The sequence below is a fragment of the Astatotilapia calliptera genome, chromosome 11 (assembly GCF_900246225.1).
Source record: "Astatotilapia calliptera chromosome 11, fAstCal1.2, whole genome shotgun sequence".
Taxonomy (NCBI): Eukaryota; Metazoa; Chordata; class Actinopteri; order Cichliformes; family Cichlidae; genus Astatotilapia; species Astatotilapia calliptera.
The window spans coordinates 3,389,769-3,409,427 of record NC_039312.1 but is presented as its reverse complement, the minus strand read 5'-3'; the positions used below and the strand labels follow the sequence as shown (position 1 = coordinate 3,409,427).

At 41.4% G+C, this 19,659-nt stretch overlaps 1 protein-coding gene across 8 annotated transcripts in view; it reads right to left on the bottom strand.

The window, feature by feature from the left end:
- Window positions 1-19,659, bottom strand: part of ascc3 (activating signal cointegrator 1 complex subunit 3) — a 141,264-nt gene that overhangs the window by 85,262 nt on the left and 36,343 nt on the right. The window lies entirely within an intron of this gene.

The following is a 19,659-nucleotide window of genomic DNA, read 5'->3' as shown; positions in this document are numbered from 1 at the left end:
ACAGTACAAACACACACACACACACACACAGTACAAACACACACACACACACACACACAGTACAAACACACACACACACACACACACAGTACAAACACACACACACACACACACACAGTACAAACACACACACACACACAGTACAAACACACACACACACACACAGTACAAACACACACACAGTACAAACACACACACAGTACAAACACACGCACAGTACAAACACACACACACACACACACAGTACAAACACACACACACACACACAGTACAAACACACACACACACACACACACACACAGTACAAACACACACACACACACACACACACACACAGTACAAACACACACACACACACAGTACAAACACACACACACACACACAGTACACACACACACACACACACACACACACACAGTACACACACACACACACACACACACACACACAGTACACACACACACACACACACACACACACACACACACACACAGTACACACACACACACACATTTTACACACACACAATAATAATGATTTTAAACAGTGACTTTAAGCTGAGAGTGATACAGAGTGCTCAGCCTGTGGGTTACTGTCAGCAGTGAGAATGCTTCCTGAAAACAGAAACACGGTTATGAAGTGCAAATGAGATTATCATAGGGCGTAAAAGCCACTGTCCCTGACTCGCACAGGGACGTGACGACACACTGACAGCATCTCAGATCCTGTATGAAAGCATTGTGAACACAATACTTCTCATCTACAGTTTGTGTTTTCACTCACAGATACAAATACATTTCCACTCAGTGTGGAAAAGAGAGTGGTGTAAGGACTGTGGAAACAAATTTAACTCAGGTACAATAACATGAAGACTGACTTACATGATGGTTACTGAGACTGAGGTGCAAACAAACAATATGCGCTTTCATCAGATGATGAAAGGTGTGTATCTGTACTTTTAAATGTTTCTCTGATGTTGATCCACAGCAGGAGGCAGGTGATGTGTATGAGAATAAAAAAGAGGTCATGTGATGTGTGACATGGTGACTTGGTGTTGTCTCTCTCTGTAGTGGAGTGTCACTTCCTGTTCCAACACACAGTGGTGTTTTTGTGTATAAATAACTTCTTATTTCATAGTATAATCCTCACGTGCTTCATCCGAAGCACACTCTCTGTGTACTCACTCCCTAACTTTACTGTTTCACTAGCTTAGCTTAGCTCGTAGCCGACTGGCTAGCAGCATGGCCTCTTCACCTGTCCCTCCTGCACTTTCCTTCTCATTGTAATAACAATAATAATAATAATGATGATGGACTGCATCTATATAGCGCTTTTCGAGACCCTCAAAGAGCTTTACAATTCCACTATTCATTCACTCTCACATTCACTCACTGGTGGAGGCAGCTACAGGTGTAGCCACAGCTGCTCTGGGGCAGACTGATGTCAGATGCTAGTTACTCCTCGGCCTCCTTTAGCAGTAATGATACCTGTAATAAATGTAGCATATTTGCAGCTCTGGAGGCCAGGATTACTGAATTGATACACCTGAAGCTAGCCAGGCCCCTGTAGCTGGTGCAGCCGAAGGCAGCATAGGCCCCGCTAGCTGGCCCCCGGGAGCCTGCCCCAAGCAGCCGGGGAAACAGGATGGCTGGGTGATGTTGAGGACGTTTCCTTGCCACGTCACCAAAGTGCTTGCTCACAGGGGGTCATTTGATTGTTCTCTGGATGTATTATTGTGTATTATTCTACCTTACATTATAAAGCACCTTGAGGCGACTGCTGTTGCTGGTGCTGTATAAATAAAATAGAATTAAATAGAATTGAAATGGAATTATAGAATTCTATTTGCATAATTATAATATAGAATGATAGACTTCTAATAACATAATTCTCATTCTAAGTTCTCATTGAGCCAGCTGACCAGTACAGATAATAAAACTTGGAGTGCTCCTCCTTTCTTCTGTGCTCCACTTCTCTCACTAAGGCTTCTTCAGGATGCCTTAAGCTTAGACAGCAGTATTATTTTTTCAAGGATTCATTAGAAATATGTCATCACTTTCCTGTTCCCCTCGTTTCAATCCAACCCTCACAGAAAGAAATAATTAAAGATGTGCATGTCAGGCAAGGATATGCAGAGTGCTGTTCGGAAGTTGGCCCCGCAGCCCAGAAGGGAAGAAGTTATTAATGCATCAAAGAGCAACTTTATTAGAGCCCACTTAAGCTGGAAGCAGTAAGTGGCTGAGGTTTCAGCGAGGTAGGGTGGGGGCCCACAGGCTTGTGATGAGGACACCGGTATAGCTGTGAATGCTTACGTGTGACAGCTTGGACATTTTGGGCCAGAGTTACTAACCGGGACTAATTAACATAATAATATCATCACCATAAATAACGCCTTAATTTATGAGCACAAACATCGGTGATTTCACTGGTCAGTGTGCGCTACCAGAGCCCAGCTGGACACGGAGCCTATCCCAGCTGTGACAGGGCAAAAAGCTGACTGTGCTGGTCTATCACAGGCTTTCCATATATATCTATTTACTAAACAATAAATACAAGTGCAAGCAAATAGCTGTCCAGTGTGAATAAACAGTTTGCTTTAATTCATGACGTGAAGAAATATTTGTAAATAGTACATTCATGTAGTTGTAAAAAAGCATGATAATATATTAAGTAATCCAAAGTATCCAGAATACGTTACTCTCATTGAGTAACGTAACAGAATACGTTACAAAATACATTTTGGGGCATGTAATCTGTAATCTGTAATGGAACACATTTTAAAGTAACCATCCCAACACTGATCACAGCAAATGTGCCACAGCCTGGAAGAAAATGTAAGATTCAACAATACTGCGGCCGTCTCTGCTAACCCTCCTGGTATAAATTTGAAAATTCTACGTAATTTTCCAAAAAGTTGACCTTTGACATTTATCTTAAGTGGAGGTCAACCTCAGAGCGCAGAAACCCCAAACTGCCAGATGATTATCTCCCTCTCCACCACAGGGACGCTTCGCCCTTAGCCATCAAAGCAGCCAAGCTGAGTAGGCACATATGAGTGAGTGCATCAGTGCAGCTCAGAAGCACCAGCTACTGGTTCATAGACCAGTACACCAGGACTGCAAGACCAGGAGGACCAACCTGAGCACTAGTCCCAAACTCCTGCTGGGAGACACATCTGAAGGCCAAGGTCCTGTGGCCCAGAAAAAAGCAGATACTGGCCAACCAACAAGACAGCGGTGTTTGACAAGGAACAGAAGACCACAGCAGTGACATCTGTGGGAATCCTCCGGGAACATCAGGAAGTGGTACTGGGGGCTGAAGCGGAGCAGGTGTGGAAGGTCCCCAGTGGTCCCAATGGTAAAATGAGCAGTGACAGGTATGGTTACCTGAGTGGCTCCAGCAGATTTCAGGAGCAACATCAGAGGAATCTGTTCGGAGGAGTGCAGCTAAGACCCTGTGTTTATACAGATGTAAAATGAAACTCCTCCCTCCATGACCCCAGTAGTAAAGGTAAGTGTTTGTGTTGGAAAACACATTTTCATCAAAGTGAGAAGTACAGTAACTGAATGGTGTTCTCAGTCTTATTGCACCAGCACACTGCACTCTGACTTATGAATATTCACTTTATAATTACCAACCACTAAGCTTTAGGAGAGCACCCTCGCACTCCGTCCTGTGGCTCTGTGACCACCACAGACCCTTAACGATCACTCCAGCGCCCAGTCCTCTTTTTGATTTATCGACTTCTTCTGTTGTAATGAAACGGCAGTGTCCCCACACTTCTTAAAGATGCTAATTAATGCAAATGCATGCCCTCCCCAGTATTCACCTTGAGGTAAAGCTTACATGTTGTAAACACAAAGTTGTCATAATTTAATGATCTTTGAAAATCTTTAGTGCTTTTATTCTCTCTTTAAAACCTCTGCAGATACATTGTTATGTTAATGTATGCATGCCATCTTCCAATTGGAGATCCAGCTGTGCCTGCCATAGCATATCTCAAGGGTGTGATACCAACGTTGTGGGGAGGTAGTTACTATAAAATGCAGTGTGCATTAGCCAGCTGTAACAAACAAGCAGGCCTGCTTTGTCTTCCTCATTAAGAACTGTAGCAGGCGGAGACTGGACCGAGAGCTGGACACGACGTGGTCCGAGCACGTCAGACCAGAAGGGGCGGTATTTTAAAGTTTGGCATGCAGAGATTTTCATTTGTTTAATGACAAAATGGATGTAAAACTATTATAGTAATGGAGGTTAGTGACTTTGGCCAATCATCACAACCTGCTGTCGATCAAAGCCTCCAATCACATTTTTCATATATGAAAGTTGTCGTGTTGGTTTGACTATAAGCAGAAGCGGTGAACTCTACTGTCATACCGGCTCTTTAACTGGGTGACCTGCACCGAGTTTAGTTTCCTGTTTTCTACATAAAGTTTGAAATTGTTTCCTCAAGTTTAGGTCATACAATTAAATCTAATCTCATGTAAACAAGCTGTGTGCCATAGAACGACCACACACACACACAGAGCATACTTATCCACATGTGTCTGAATATTATAATATTTGACTCTCAGTTCAAATTAACCAAGTCTATCACGAGGTGCTAAAACTGTGTTATAAACGTCGAGTGTTCAGCCCCACGTAAACATTCATCACATGGTGGCAGGACGTTCTTCGGATGACCAGAAACAATCATAGTATTAAGCTAAGCTGGTAACAGTACAGATGTGTGCGGCTGGTCGACTACTCGTCACTGGTTGGTACCAGATGTACTGGTCATTCAATCTAATTTTTTGTTATGCCACCAGATGGCGCTGCATCAGCGTCATCTTTATAGAAAAATGCTGCAAATCTATTTTTTGTAGTAACTTGCTTTCATGTCATACTTAACATCTTTACTATAAATGTTTTTCATGTCCTGTGTTGAGTACAATGTGCAGCCCAAATTTTAATAATATGTATGCATTAAGCCCATAGTAACTGCATAAATCGAAAATCTTTTTTTGTTTTGTTTTTTTACATATATTTTTAGTGAGAGAAATTTAAGAGGCTTATCCCTCAAAACTGTAAATACAAAAAAGTTGCACGGTTTCCAACCACGGGAAATTTTGAGTGTCTTCATAGTTTTATTTTTGAGATACACCAATTTTTATATACTGCAGGAAAAACGAAAATAAATATTATAATGCAAACTTGCAAAAAAAAAAAAAAACAGCATGTGCATCAAAATAAACTATTTTCAGCAGTGCAATTTGAGTTCTAAGCATCCCAGAAACTATACTGAAAACCATAAAGTCCAACATAACTTTTAAAAACACCAGTGTAGGCTTATAAGGCCCTGAAGGTAAAAAAAACTACATTTTCTGCGTCACTTCTGGTTTCGGCCAGGTCTTAAAGGGTTAACCTCCTCAGACCGGAACTCTTCCGCGGCATGCATTTTTAATTTGGACTGATTGGGACCTGTAAGTGGATATCAGGCCCTTGCCGAGCAAAATTTAGTATTTTGGTCTAGACAACCCAAAATGTAATGTCCACATATGTGGACGCCAGGTCCTAGGAGGAATAATAAGACACTAATAGTTTTAGATGCTTTTGTTTATACAGCGTTTGAAATTGTCCATTTATTGGTCCTCAGATTTAAACTGGATTCTCTCAGTTTTACACTACTTTGTTAGTCAACTAAGAAATGCTAGCAGTTAAGACAGACAGTCCATCAGTTAGACCTCATCATTGTGACATTAAGTCACAGCAACAGAAAGCAGACTTGGAGCCAAAGAGTCAAACTGACATTGCCAGGAAAGATGCCAAGTTAATTAAGCCGACAGGAGTTGAGAAGACTTTATCAAGTGGAAATTCAAATAAAACACATTCAGTGCCAACAGCTCATTTGTTCTCCTTTCCCCAGATACATCTTTGGAGTACAGGACTAAAGACCAAAACACGGACGTGACAACGACGCTTTATTACCAACGCACACCAAAACACGCACGTGACAACGACGCTTTATTACCAACGCACACCAAAACACGCACGTGACAACGGCGCTTTATTACCAATGCAGACCAAGACAATAACTTTTCATTTCGTTGGAAATCAGTCTGCATCATCACAAATAAAAGTTCCCGGCTGCACTCGGCATTGGGCACTTTAAATAGAGGTGCCCACTTTAAATGCACTTTAAATAGAGGGAGAGCTCTGCAGATCCCAGCTGGCAAATATAGAGCACACACATCTGTGGTCAAGCTTTCAGCAGCAGGGTTAAATAAAGTTTCTAATGAGAGCAGCCGTTTGAGTCTGGGGCAAAACCAATCTTAAAGCCCAGCTGGATCCAACAGGAATCAACATTTTCTCCAATATGAAGCTCATCGGGCTATGAGCAATCTTTGGCTTCATATGAAGAAGAAAAAAGTCTCTATACAGAATCACATAGACTGTGTGAAAACGCTGCACGCACACAGTCGGTGCTGCTGAAGGTGGCCATTCTGGACCTTGCTGAGCAGGATAAAAACTGACAGGCTCATTAACACAGCAAATATGCAGTCTATGGCCATATGGGAAACTGGGAGGTCTGGGAATATTCCACCAATCCACTGCTGCTTAAAGCACACTAATTGTACCCACATTGACTGCATTAATGATCCACCAGCACCAGTTCCAAAGTCAGCATATCTGCATGTGACATGTGTTGCCTCTCTCTGTGTGGGTTTAATATGAAAGCAGGGGCCAAAGTGCTTTATGGACAACAGCCATCAGTGTTTGTGTGTCCGGTGGCTGCCTTTTAGTGTTATTGTGCATTTACTGTATAAGCTCACCATATGAGCCCATATAAGCTGCTAAACTAATTAAATTCCTGTGTGCATTGGTAATGGGAAGCTAAGAGATATAATTGTTGTCATTTTCATGCCATCCTTTTAATTACTTTCTGGTTCCATTTCATTCCATTTGAATTGACAGCCTGATCAACTTTTAATTGCCAGTTTTTGCAAACAGCTTATCAGCCTGTTCCAAGCCTGCATATAGAGTACTAAATGACCTGGCCAGACACACTCAGAAACACACACACCATCAATTCCCGAGTCTCGGGAAGCACACACATGCACAACAACTCTCCCGGCAGGTAGCGTTAGAGTGAGATGCAGATGCAGCAAATAGGGGGTCCATTCATTTCCCTGCAGAGCAGCAGCTGAAAGAAGAGGGCACAAACAAGGGAGATGGAGAGCTAGGAGTATGATGGAGATAGCAAACAGTGAGGTAATCCATCACTTCATCCACAAGCACTTGCTGAAGTAGCAAAGAGGCTTGTGAGCCCAAAAACCATGAACCAACACATCCTATCAATGTCAACACTGAACACTAACAGTGGCATGTGTACACGCCACATATAACAGCAAAACACGCATGGTGCATAGAACACATTTACAGCTTTAATGTGGCCGTTGCCATTACACACATTACCCCTACTGGTGTGGATGGTAACTCTCCTCCTCAGCCAACAAGATGCAGCATACATGGGGACGAGGCTGCAACTAAGGAGGTAGAGTGGGCCAATCAAAAACTCATTAGATTGTTCCTGTTTAATCCAGTTTGCAGGACAAAGTGCCCTTTGGCAAGACACTGAACCTCAAATTGTCTGCAATGCATCAATCAGAGTGTGTGTGTATCTGCAAGCACTTAAAGGAGAACAGACTGCTGTACGAATGTGTGTGTGTGTGTATGCAAAGGTCCACATGCACAGGTCCAGGAGCGCAGGTCCACGTGCACATGACTTTTAAACACAACTGCTCATTCTGACTGATCAGACCAGAAGAGACGTTTTACACTTCTCATCTCCATCTGAAATAAGCTTCTGAAAATAAGCTTCGGTCTAAGAAAAGCTTTTCTTAGACAGAAATTTTTTTATTTCAAACATGTAAATAAAAGTGAAATAACAAGAGAGAAGAAAGCGTCTCCATGTCTGCACAATGTTTAGGATGAAGTTTAGACTTCTGCTGTTCCTACCACCTTATTTTAAATTCCATTATTTAAAAGTTGACATTTGGAATTGGACGTTATACAGTCCATACATGCTTTACCTATATACAAGTCTACACTCATATACAGTGTAGATATGGGAAATTGGACGAATATATCCAATATTGCTGATAGGCTGAGCCCATCGGCGATCGTTTTTACAAGGATGAGTAAGTTAATAGAAGCAGTTAACAGAAAATAATAATAATAGCGCTGTTTTAACAGCACTCTCGTTCATCTGTAAGCCAATGCCCCCTCCTCAGAGTGCGCCCAAATGTTTGTTGATGGAGCTGCAGAAGCTGGTGATAGTGATATAGATGTAGTGTACCGTGTATAGTATATGGATGTAGTATACAGTGTATAGTATATAGGTGTATAGTATATAGGTGTATAGTATATAGGTGTATAGTATATAGATGTAGTGTACCGTGTATAGTATATGGATGTAGTATACGGTGTATAGTATATAGGTGTATAGTATATAGGTGTATAGTATATAGATGTAGTATACGGTGTATAGTATATAGATGTAGTGTACGGTGTATAGTATATACACAGCAAATTCAAAAGTGTTAAATGTTTTGGTGTTAATAGTCTTCTTGCAAAAGTAGAGTTAATTTTACTCTAAGTAGAGTCACATTCTTTTAATGTAACTCTGAGGTGTAAAATGATAGTAGTTAAAATCGAGTGTTAAAAATGAGTGTTTCTCTGTCAAATCTGGAGGTGTTACAATGGAAACATTAACTCCTGACCTCTTAACTCTGAACTCCTACAGGGGCTATGACACCAATAGAGTAAATTCACAGACTCCGCCCCCAGCACGGCTCCAATCGAAGCTGAAGTGAAGCCGTTTCAGAACATTTTGCTCTACATATTTGAGTTGTTTGCCATGCTTGGTAAGTCATTTTTTCAAAGATTGTTTCAATTATTATTATGAGCTTTTACTTCTGTGGCTCTTTGGAGTTGAGACAAAGCTGTGTGAAAGGCATTAGCCATGTTGCTCGGTGATAGCATAATATTCTGTTTTAGCTAGCTGAAAGGTATTGTTTGCGGGCAAATACCACAGCCTTGAAAAAAAGCTTGCATGTGAATTTTCAGTCAAACTTTTGGTCAAATACACCTAAAACAATGTGTAGAATGTGAAATGTTGGTATAATGGTGCTACTTGAAGCCTGAAAACGATCGCCCATAAAAAAAACGAGCAAACAGCAGTAGCAGACGTCCTGACTGGATTCTACGTTAGCATTTAGATCCCTCCAGAGTTTTGTGCACACGGTTTAGGTAAAAATGAAAAAGGTTGAGGTTTTACATTTAGTTCAGTATTACCTGTTGCCTGTGTCCTTGTCTTTTGGGAAAATACTTTACACAAGTAATGGCTCAAAGAGGATTCCTTTTTTTTTTACTGTGCTGCAATTGTTTACTGGATTATTTGTGCCATTAATTACTGTCAACTAATTTTTATTCAATCTCCGCACAGGATATGCTTGTGAAGATGGAATATGGGGGAGAGCAGAAGTGCGTTGAAGTTCCACAAAGTGATGAATGAAGGACATGCATATTGTATTGAAGAAATAGGTGATGAGAATGCTGTTATTTGCATTTACCAGCTCAGACCTTTTGACAAACAAAATTCTAATGAAAGTGAGAACATGTACACTGTTACATCTTTCAGAAAATGTTTTGAAATTGTGGTGCACAGTTCAGAATAAATGTTTTTCAAAAACCATTGCATCTTTTTAGTAAATGTTTATTTCCAAAAGAAATTTCTAGAAGTTCAGAACAGTAAAATTCCCGCTTTTTAGAATGAATTAGAAGATAACTCTTACGTAGTTAAACTAAAATACTCTTTGAGAGTTAATATATAAACTCTTAACACCAAGTGTTAAATTATCAACTCCAGACAGATTTGGTGTTTAACACTAAATCAGAGTTAACGTACCAACTCTCAAAAAGAGTTAAATTAACACTCTCTGGTGTGGACCCATATAGACACTTTAATAGTGTTGAAATCAAATCCGACAGTGTTAATTTGGACATGCTGGATTTGCTGTGCAGGTGTATAGTATATATGGTGTAGTGTACGGTGTATAGTATATGGATGTAGTGTACGGGATGTATGGGTGTGCGGTGTATAGTATATGGATGTAGTGTACGGTGTATAGTATATAGGTGTAGTGTACGGTGTATAGTATATGGATGTAGTGTACGGTGTATAGTATATGGATGTAGTGTACGGTGTATAGTATATAGGTGTAGTGTACGGTGTATAGTATATAGGTGTAGTGTACGGTGTATAGTATATGGATGTAGTGTACGGTGTATAGTATATAGGATGTAGTGTACGGTGTATAGTATATAGGTGTAGTGTACGGTGTATAGTATATGGATGTAGTGTACGGTGTATAGTATATAGGTGTAGTGTACGGTGTATAGTATATGGATGTAGTGTACGGTGTATAGTATATAGGTGTTAGTTATGGTGTATGTACGGTGTATAGTATATGGATGTAGTGTACGGTGTATAGTATATAGGTGTAGTGTACGGTGTATAGTATATGGATGTAGTGTACGGTGTATAGTATATAGGTGTATAGTATATAGATGTAGTGTACGGTGTATAGTATATAGGTGTATAGTATATAGATGTAGTGTACGGTGTATAGTATATAGGTGTATAGTATATAGGTGTATAGTATATAGATGTAGTGTACGGTGTATAGTATATAGGTGTATAGTATATAGATGTAGTGTACGGTGTATAGTATATAGGTGTATAGTATATAGATGTAGTGTACGGTGTATAGTATATAGGTGTATAGTATATAGGTGTAGTGTACGGTGTATAGTATATAGGTGTATAGTATATGGATGTAGTGTACGGTGTATAGTATATATGGTGTATAGTATATGGATGTAGTGTACGGTGTATAGTATATAGGTGTATAGTATATAGATGTAGTGTACGGTGTATAGTATATAGGTGTATAGTATATATGGTGTAGTGTACGGTGTATAGTATATATGGTGTATAGTATATATGGTGTAGTGTACGGTGTATAGTATATAGGTGTAGTGTACGGTGTATAGTATATAGGTGTATAGTATATATGGTGTAGTGTACGGTGTATAGTATATAGATGTAGTGTACGGTGTATAGTATATAGATGTAGTGTACGGTGTATAGTATATATGGTGTAGTGTACGGTGTATAGTATATAGGTGTATAGTATATATGGTGTAGTGTACGGTGTATAGTATATAGGTGTATAGTATATAGGTGTAGTGTACGGTGTATAGTATATAGGTGTATAGTATATAGGTGTAGTGTACGGTGTATAGTATATAGGTGTATAGTATATGGATGTAGTGTACGGTGTATAGTATATATGGTGTATAGTATATGGATGTAGTGTACGGTGTATAGTATATAGGTGTATAGTATATGGATGTAGTGTACGGTGTATAGTATATAGGTGTATAGTATATGGATGTAGTGTACGGTGTATAGTATATATGGTGTATAGTATATGGATGTAGTGTACGGTGTATAGTATATAGGTGTATAGTATATAGATGTAGTGTACGGTGTATAGTATATAGGTGTATAGTATATATGGTGTAGTGTACGGTGTATAGTATATATGGTGTATAGTATATATGGTGTAGTGTACGGTGTATAGTATATAGGTGTAGTGTACGGTGTATAGTATATAGGTGTATAGTATATATGGTGTAGTGTACGGTGTATAGTATATAGATGTAGTGTACGGTGTATAGTATATAGATGTAGTGTACGGTGTATAGTATATAGGTGTAGTGTACGGTGTATAGTATATAGGTGTATAGTATATATGGTGTAGTGTACGGTGTATAGTATATAGGTGTATAGTATATATGGTGTAGTGTACGGTGTATAGTATATAGATGTAGTGTACGGTGTATAGTATATATGGTGTATAGTATATAGGTGTAGTGTACGGTGTATAGTATATATGGTGTATAGTATATAGGTGTAGTGTACGGTGTATAGTATATAGGTGTATAGTATATATGGTGTAGTGTACGGTGTATAGTATATAGATATAGTGTACGGTGTATAGTATATAGGTGTATAGTATATATGGTGTAGTGTACGGTGTATAGTATATAGATGTAGTGTACGGTGTATAGTATATATGGTGTATAGTATATAGGTGTAGTGTACGGTGTATAGTATATAGGTGTATAGTATATATGGTGTAGTGTACGGTGTATAGTATATAGGTGTATAGTATATAGATGTAGTGTACGGTGTATAGTATATATGGTGTAGTGTACGGTGTATAGTATATAGATGTATAGTATATATGGTGTAGTGTACGGTGTATAGTATATAGATGTATAGTATATATGGTGTAGTGTACGGTGTATAGTATATAGGTGTATAGTATATATGGTGTAGTGTACGGTGTATAGTATATAGGTGTATAGTATATATGGTGTAGTGTACGGTGTATAGTATATAGATGTATAGTATATATGGTGTAGTGTACGGTGTATAGTATATAGGTGTATAGTATATAGATGTAGTGTACGGTGTATAGTATATATGGTGTAGTGTACGGTGTATAGTATATAGATGTATAGTATATATGGTGTAGTGTACGGTGTATAGTATATAGGTGTATAGTATATATGGTGTAGTGTACGGTGTATAGTATATAGGTGTATAGTATATATGGTGTAGTGTACGGTGTATAGTATATAGGTGTATAGTATATATGGTGTAGTGTACGGTGTATAGTATATAGGTGTATAGTATATATGGTGTAGTGTACGGTGTATAGTATATAGGTGTATAGTACATGGATGTAGTATAAGGTGTATAGTATATAGATGTAGTGTACGGTGTATAGTATATAGATGTAGTGTACGGTGTATAGTATATAGGTGTATAGTATATAGGTGTAGTGTACTGTATATTTGTGCTTGCTCTCACATCACCAACCCAGACTGTGAATGTGTTAAACCTCAAAGATGTCTTAAATCAAGTCTAAGAAAAGTTAGAGAGCCACGTGTGTGTGCTGTGGGGGAACCACATCCAAACTGGATTAGAAAATGCAATCAAGGTGGATTAATTATGGATGGCGGGCTGTTCAGTTCTGCCTCATCTTTGCATGCCTGTGCTTAGACGCTGCCTCCTGCATAGGAAAGGAGGGGGCAGGCTGTCAAGTCAGGAGAATCAAAGGATTTTGAGTGAAAGCAGTAATGGCATGTGTACTGGAATGACAACAGCACTGCTCACCTGCTACCATCAGATGTCTGAAAATACCAGACACAAAACCTTCATCTGACATCTCTAACTATATCTTTCCAGGTGTTTGGACTAACCTTCCAGTCTGAGTCGTGGATAAAAAGACATGAAACTGTTCAGGGGAGTGGGGTGTGATGTGCTAAATGATTTTTTTACTATCATCAAAGATAAATGAATCACTCCACTCCATATATACTCATAATAAATTTTCCAACAGTCGCCTTTGATTACATCAGCTGCAGGGGAAAAAAGTCTGTGAAACATCTGCTTAAAGTGTCGAGGTTTACTGACGGAAGATCTGAGTGTTAGACGAAAACTGTGTGATGAAGAGTGCAACTTCCAGCCCTGATTATAATGATACGACTGTTGAAGATGGATTAGTGCTGTGGTAATGTACAGTACACTGACTGTAACACAGAATTTGAAAAGAGGTACCAGTCCATGCTCCAAACTCCATGTCAAGGGAGTCTTCTACATGTAAATGTTAATTCAGTGAGCATAAACTCTCAGGAGGAAACCTGGTGTTGTTATGAGAGACAACACCCATCCCAACTTGGATGGAGCAGCCCTCATTTCATCTATCCAAATTTATTAAACCCCCCCAAAATGTGACTATCCAGAGTTGCAGTCTTACACGCCTCTCTGCAGCTTCTCCTCCTGTTACTCCCACACAACCCCATCTCCATAGAGACTGTGTCAGCTCCCAAACAGACAAAAAACTAACTAAAAACCAGCAACAAACAACTTAAACATAAACAATCACAATAATCCACCCACTGTTATCATCTTCAATGCCCTGTACCAACACAGAGCAGAGCAGCTACCTGAACGCTGCTCCAACAGAGGTCGATCATCTTGTTAATAATTTTACCTCCTCACTACGTACGACTCTGGATACTGTAGCTCCTGCTAGACCTCAGTGCAGATGACACCCAGCTCTATCTGTCCATGAAGCCAGATAACACACACCAATGAGTTAAACTGCAGGAATGTCTTAAAGACATAAAGACCTGGATGGCCGCTAACTTTCTGCTTCTTAATTCAGATCAAACTGAGGTTATTGTACTCGGCCCTGAAAAGCTTAGAAATATGGTATCTAACCAGATTCTTACTCTGGATGGCATTACCTTACACTGAGTGGCACTGAAGCGAACGGGAGCGGAGGGTGCTGTCCTTCTGTGGGTCGTTTCTCCGAAAACTCGTGGGTGGCTGTAGGTCATCTACTGATCGGAAGGTTGGCGGTTCAATTCCTGGCTTCCCCTAGTCTGCATGCCAAATATCCTTGGGCAAGATACTAACCCCAAATTGGTTGTGCTGTAAGCCCCGCCCTCAGTTCAAATTGGACATAAATGGCCTCTTTGAGTCCTCTTTCAAACCATCTGTGCTCTCTGTGCAAAATTTGACCACTGGCATCTTTTCTTTGCCAATATGTCGCGACCCTCAATGACCCTCCTCAGGGACAACACCGACTAACGTTGAAATACCTGGGACAGCATTTGTTTTACGAAATGAAACAGATTCTGCGATGAGAGCTGAAATGTCTTCAAGACATTTGAAAGAAGTCCAGCTGCTGTCTTTCCAAGCTCCTTAGACTACCATGACCCGGATGACTGAGAGCCTACAGACTTTAAACTCACTGACTTGCTGTAATTTTCGTATGCACGGCAGCTAGTCAACATGAGAGCCTAGTGCACTGCTGCTGATTGTTCAGCATCTAGAACGTCTTTACAAAGCCTTCAGTGTTTCCATTAGGATAAAACTTTGCATCAGCAATGCATGAACTGACTTTCTGAGATATAAATAGCTTCCAGCCTGTTGGAGGAGAATCTGCACTGTAATATGAATCTGGAGAAAACTACAATGTCTGTTTAAATATACTCCATTCATTAAGAAAAACATTTAAATGAGCCATAATGCCAGTTCGTCGAGTATCAGGCAGCAGAATGATATGCAGTGGGGGGGGGGGGGGCACTCATTACTTATGCCTTTCAACCAGCCCACACTCTACTCTCCTTCAGCTGCTAAAGAGCAAAGCTTTCTGTGTTCCTTAATCCTTATCCCTCTACAGACCTTTTCCCTGCGGGAGCATGTCATTTTTTCAGAATGTGTTAGCAGCCTGAGTGAATTCCTACCAATTAGCAGCTTAGGCCATGTGTGTGTGTCAATACTGGTCTCCGTATCCAAGTTTCAGCTGCGTTCTGCTGTAAATCAGCAAGCAGAAGCAGCAGTTTCTGTACATGTTTGACTGGCACTCGCTCTAACTCTGCACACTCAGTACATATCTATTTGGACCAATTAGGAAGGCTTTTACCATGGTGGCAGTGCAGGATACGGAGACCCTGATTCATTCGCTGAAAAGCACCTTAATAAATTCCTCACTTTTAATGTTTCACACTGTTAAAAGGAATGCCAGCCCCATTCCCCATTACAGCTTTCAATAAATGACAAACGGCAGCAGAGTAAACTGGAAGGAAGCGGCAGCGTCACACTTTTCAGCTTGCCTTTCAAAGCCATCCTAATAGCAAATAAAGACGTGTTAGGCATTGTGTGCTGGCGCTTCAGCAGCGAGGCACTTTGTTCCACAGTTGCCCAGGCTTAAGTTAATGAATAGAGCCGCTGCTTGACTGAGGCTAATTCACATCGCTCAGCAGAAGAGCTTCTATATCGATGTAGATCAGTTACACAGGAAGTGAAAGAGGGAAAGAAACTCTGAGGGGGGGGCAGGGACATTAAAGAGTGAAGCAGGGACACGATTCAGAAATAACTCGACATTTGATTCAAGTCAACAATGTGTAACTTTGTGTTTCATTTAGCTATAAAGGCTGACGCGTCTAAATACTTCACAGTAATTAACAACTGAATGACTCCATTCAATTCAATCTTATTTATTTGGTGCCAACATACAACAACAGGCAGCTGAAAGTGTGCATAAAGTTTAGACCTTGATGGATTGATGCTTCACCTTTAATGCAGCCGCTCCAGCCGCTGCTGGTCTCAGCTTTGTGAAAGTGAAAACCACACTCAGCAGGATGGAGGAGCTGAATCCCGTTTCACAACGCTTTGCCTTAAGACGCTGCTGGGTAGTTTTCACTCATTATCTGCCTGCACGCTGAACAGCTGTTCATCTGATTTGCAGCATTGCACTAAGTCTGAGCTTAAGGTAGAACTTCAAAAGTCACACCATCAACACACACTACAGCACCATTCCCACTGCACTCGTACTGCACTACGCTTCTACCACACCTGATCAGTAACGTGGGATTCTGGCTCCTTCCTTCTACTGACTCCATCTCTTATTCAGCTGCACGTTCATCTCATGTTCATCTGTCTAAGCAATGGAAAAGTCTTCTTTTGTTGATGAAGCAGGGTGAGACAGTGTGGTGACTGAAGCAGACTGTATAGTGCATGTAGATGAAGGGAAGAGAGGTGATGATGGGTAGGTGTTAGGAAGACAAATACTGAAGGACAGACGACGATGAACTTTGTGAAAATGACAGAAAAGACTGTGGAAAACATGTACTTCAAGAAGAGGGAAGAACAGGGCGATGCACACAGGTGGACCACATCTATATCAGAAGGTAAAATCTGAAAGAGATCAGGGGAGAATGTAGCTGGGCAACACTGGATGCTAGTCTGTAGAATAACTGCATAATAACAAGCCATGGTGAAAACGAGGATTAAATGGTGAAAGCTGAAGAAAGATGCTGCACAGAGTTCAGGGAGGAGTTGAGGCTCCGGGACAGTGAGGGACATGGAGGAGTCGACAGGAGTGCTGGGACAAAGCAGACTGGACACTAAGACTTCTGTCACCTGGTTAGTCAGAGGCTGGAAAGGATGTGCAGCACAGCTGGCTGAGGAGTGTGAAATGTGCTAACAAGTGAAGAAAGTGTGTGCAGAGAGAAAGGAGCTGATGGATGCAGAGAGAGAGATGGGGGAGGACAGAGGAAGGACAGTTAGCTGGAGATGAGACTGTTTAACATAATGCTGGAGAGAACAAGAAGAGCAACATGAAACTATGCATGGTTTCACTTCCTGTGCCTGTCACACAGCGCTGCGTTGTGCAGCTCGATTCATTTCTAACATTTACATAGTGACTACTTTTGCAGTCGTGTGCTTTATCAGAGCACACACTCCCTCTAACAGACAACACGTTACACCCTGTGGGCTAAGGACACACACTCGGGTCAGGAGTGACCACACAGCTGTGTCAGGTAGAGGTCACCACATGTCATTTTGCTCATACGCGTGGGGACTAGTCTTCCTTTGAACCTGAGGAGTGACATGATCAGCTGCATGTTGCAGTGCTGGCCTTGTTCACAGAGAGGCATCATCCCACTGTGGATGGAGCAGCTCGCTCTCTGTGGGCATCCAGAGCTGGGACCAGAAGATGACCGGCAGCGTTGTGTCTTTACTCTCGTCCCCCCCAACCTCCCAAAACCAGACCATCAGAACCAGTCCAATGCTGATATAAAAAACACAACAATTTACAGCTAGCGTTCACAAGAGACGAGGATTATAAAACCTTCAACTGTACCTACAACGAAGCCAATACATGTGGACAACTGAACATGAGGTGGCTCTCGTCCCTGTGAGTCCGTGATTTTATGATGAGTAATAAAGAAAGCTGCTCACAACACGATGAATACGTCGGTGTATTTACTGTGAGAGTCGATGTGGCAGCCATAAATAACTCCGTTTGGATTCATTTACTTACTCTTAGCTTTCTTCAAATCATAGTTTTGTTTGTGGTCATTATTCAGTGTTTTGTTTCTCAGACTTTTTATTCGATTTCGTGCTCAGTTCTGATTGAATAATTCTAATAAAATGATGAAAGGTACAAATGATCTTATTGGCTTGTGAGTGGACTCTGTGATCGTCCCGGTGCACCTCAGTGCAGCATGTAACACCTTTGTTACTCATCCCTGTCACTACCTGTGCGTTTACACATCACGGCTGTGTTTAGTCATTAGTAATGAACCAGCTCTTGCTGCTCTCTTCTCCTTACACTCAGCCCTGTCCGGTCTGCTTGAGGTTACTTCCTTTAAAAAGGGAGTTTTTCCTTCCTACTGTCACAAAGTGCTTGCTCTGATGGGGTTCCTCCTGCTCTGTAAGGCAGAGTCTGTTCTATGTAAAAGACTTTATTCAGAAAACTGAGCTGAAGATAAGAATGGAAGTGACAATCAGTGAGGAGGACCGTGGCGTTACGGCAAGAACGAGGCCTGCAGAGGTTTGACAGTGCAGATGCTGAAGGTACTGCAGGTGCTGCTGGGAGTGGCACAACACTACCGGAGGCTGGTGCAGTGCATGTATGAGCACAGCGGTGAGGTGTGCAGCAGAAGTCACAGACGGGTGTGGGACGGGGTTGGATTATATCTGGGAATCTCCTCTGAGCTGCTTCTTGTTGCAGAAACACAGAGAGGAAGCTGAACGGAGGAATGTGGCACCCTGCTCTGTTTCTGTGACTAATGAAAGGATTAGTGGTGAAGTGCTGAAAGACACACTGATGAAGATTGAAGCTGACAGCTACTGAAGTACACACACACACACACACACACACACAGGAGCAAGTATGCTCAACTGTGACGACAACAAAAGGCACAACGCGTTGATGTGATTAAAGCATCCATGCATCAGTTAGTCACAGCACAGGACACACATGCTTCCGTCACAGCGATCAGTCCTGTTTATGATTGTGTCAGCGTGAATGACATGAAGGCTAACAGTGGTAACAGTTACACTCATTTCCTGCAGCTTTGAGCTTCATGGATGCTCCACGTTGGTGTCTTCATGACGTGATCTTCTGCTGCATCTTCAACAGCAGCATCAGAGCAGCGCTTTCGATGAGTGTGCACTCTGATGCAGTCCTGCTCCTCTCTAAGACAGATCGAACTCAGCTGCAGGTTCTCCAGCCTGCTGCTCTCTCTTGCTTGGCCTAATGGTGACTGGGTACAGTCAGAACGTACCAGTGTGAGTGTGGGTTTGTCCATCAAGCTGCCACTCAGGCTGACAGCTGTGAGTGCTACAGTCACATGATCAACTTCTCCTGGCAGCTTAACAGACACACAAACAGTTCCTGTGGTTCATGCTCAGGTACTTGATGAAGTACAGCAGCCAGTTATTTCATCGAGTGTGAGGACCTCAGTGTGCTACGTCTCACAGGTGTATTTCATTAACACCACACTGCTTTTCTACGTCAGGATTTTCCCGGGCTCAGGAGGACGGAGCCTTTCTGAGCTGTGACAGAGAGGGAAGGGTACAAACCCGGGTCGACCCAGGCTAACTCGTACAGACAGATGGCCATCAACATTCGATCACCAACTAACCAAACGTCATGAATGTGGAATCGTACTCTCAAA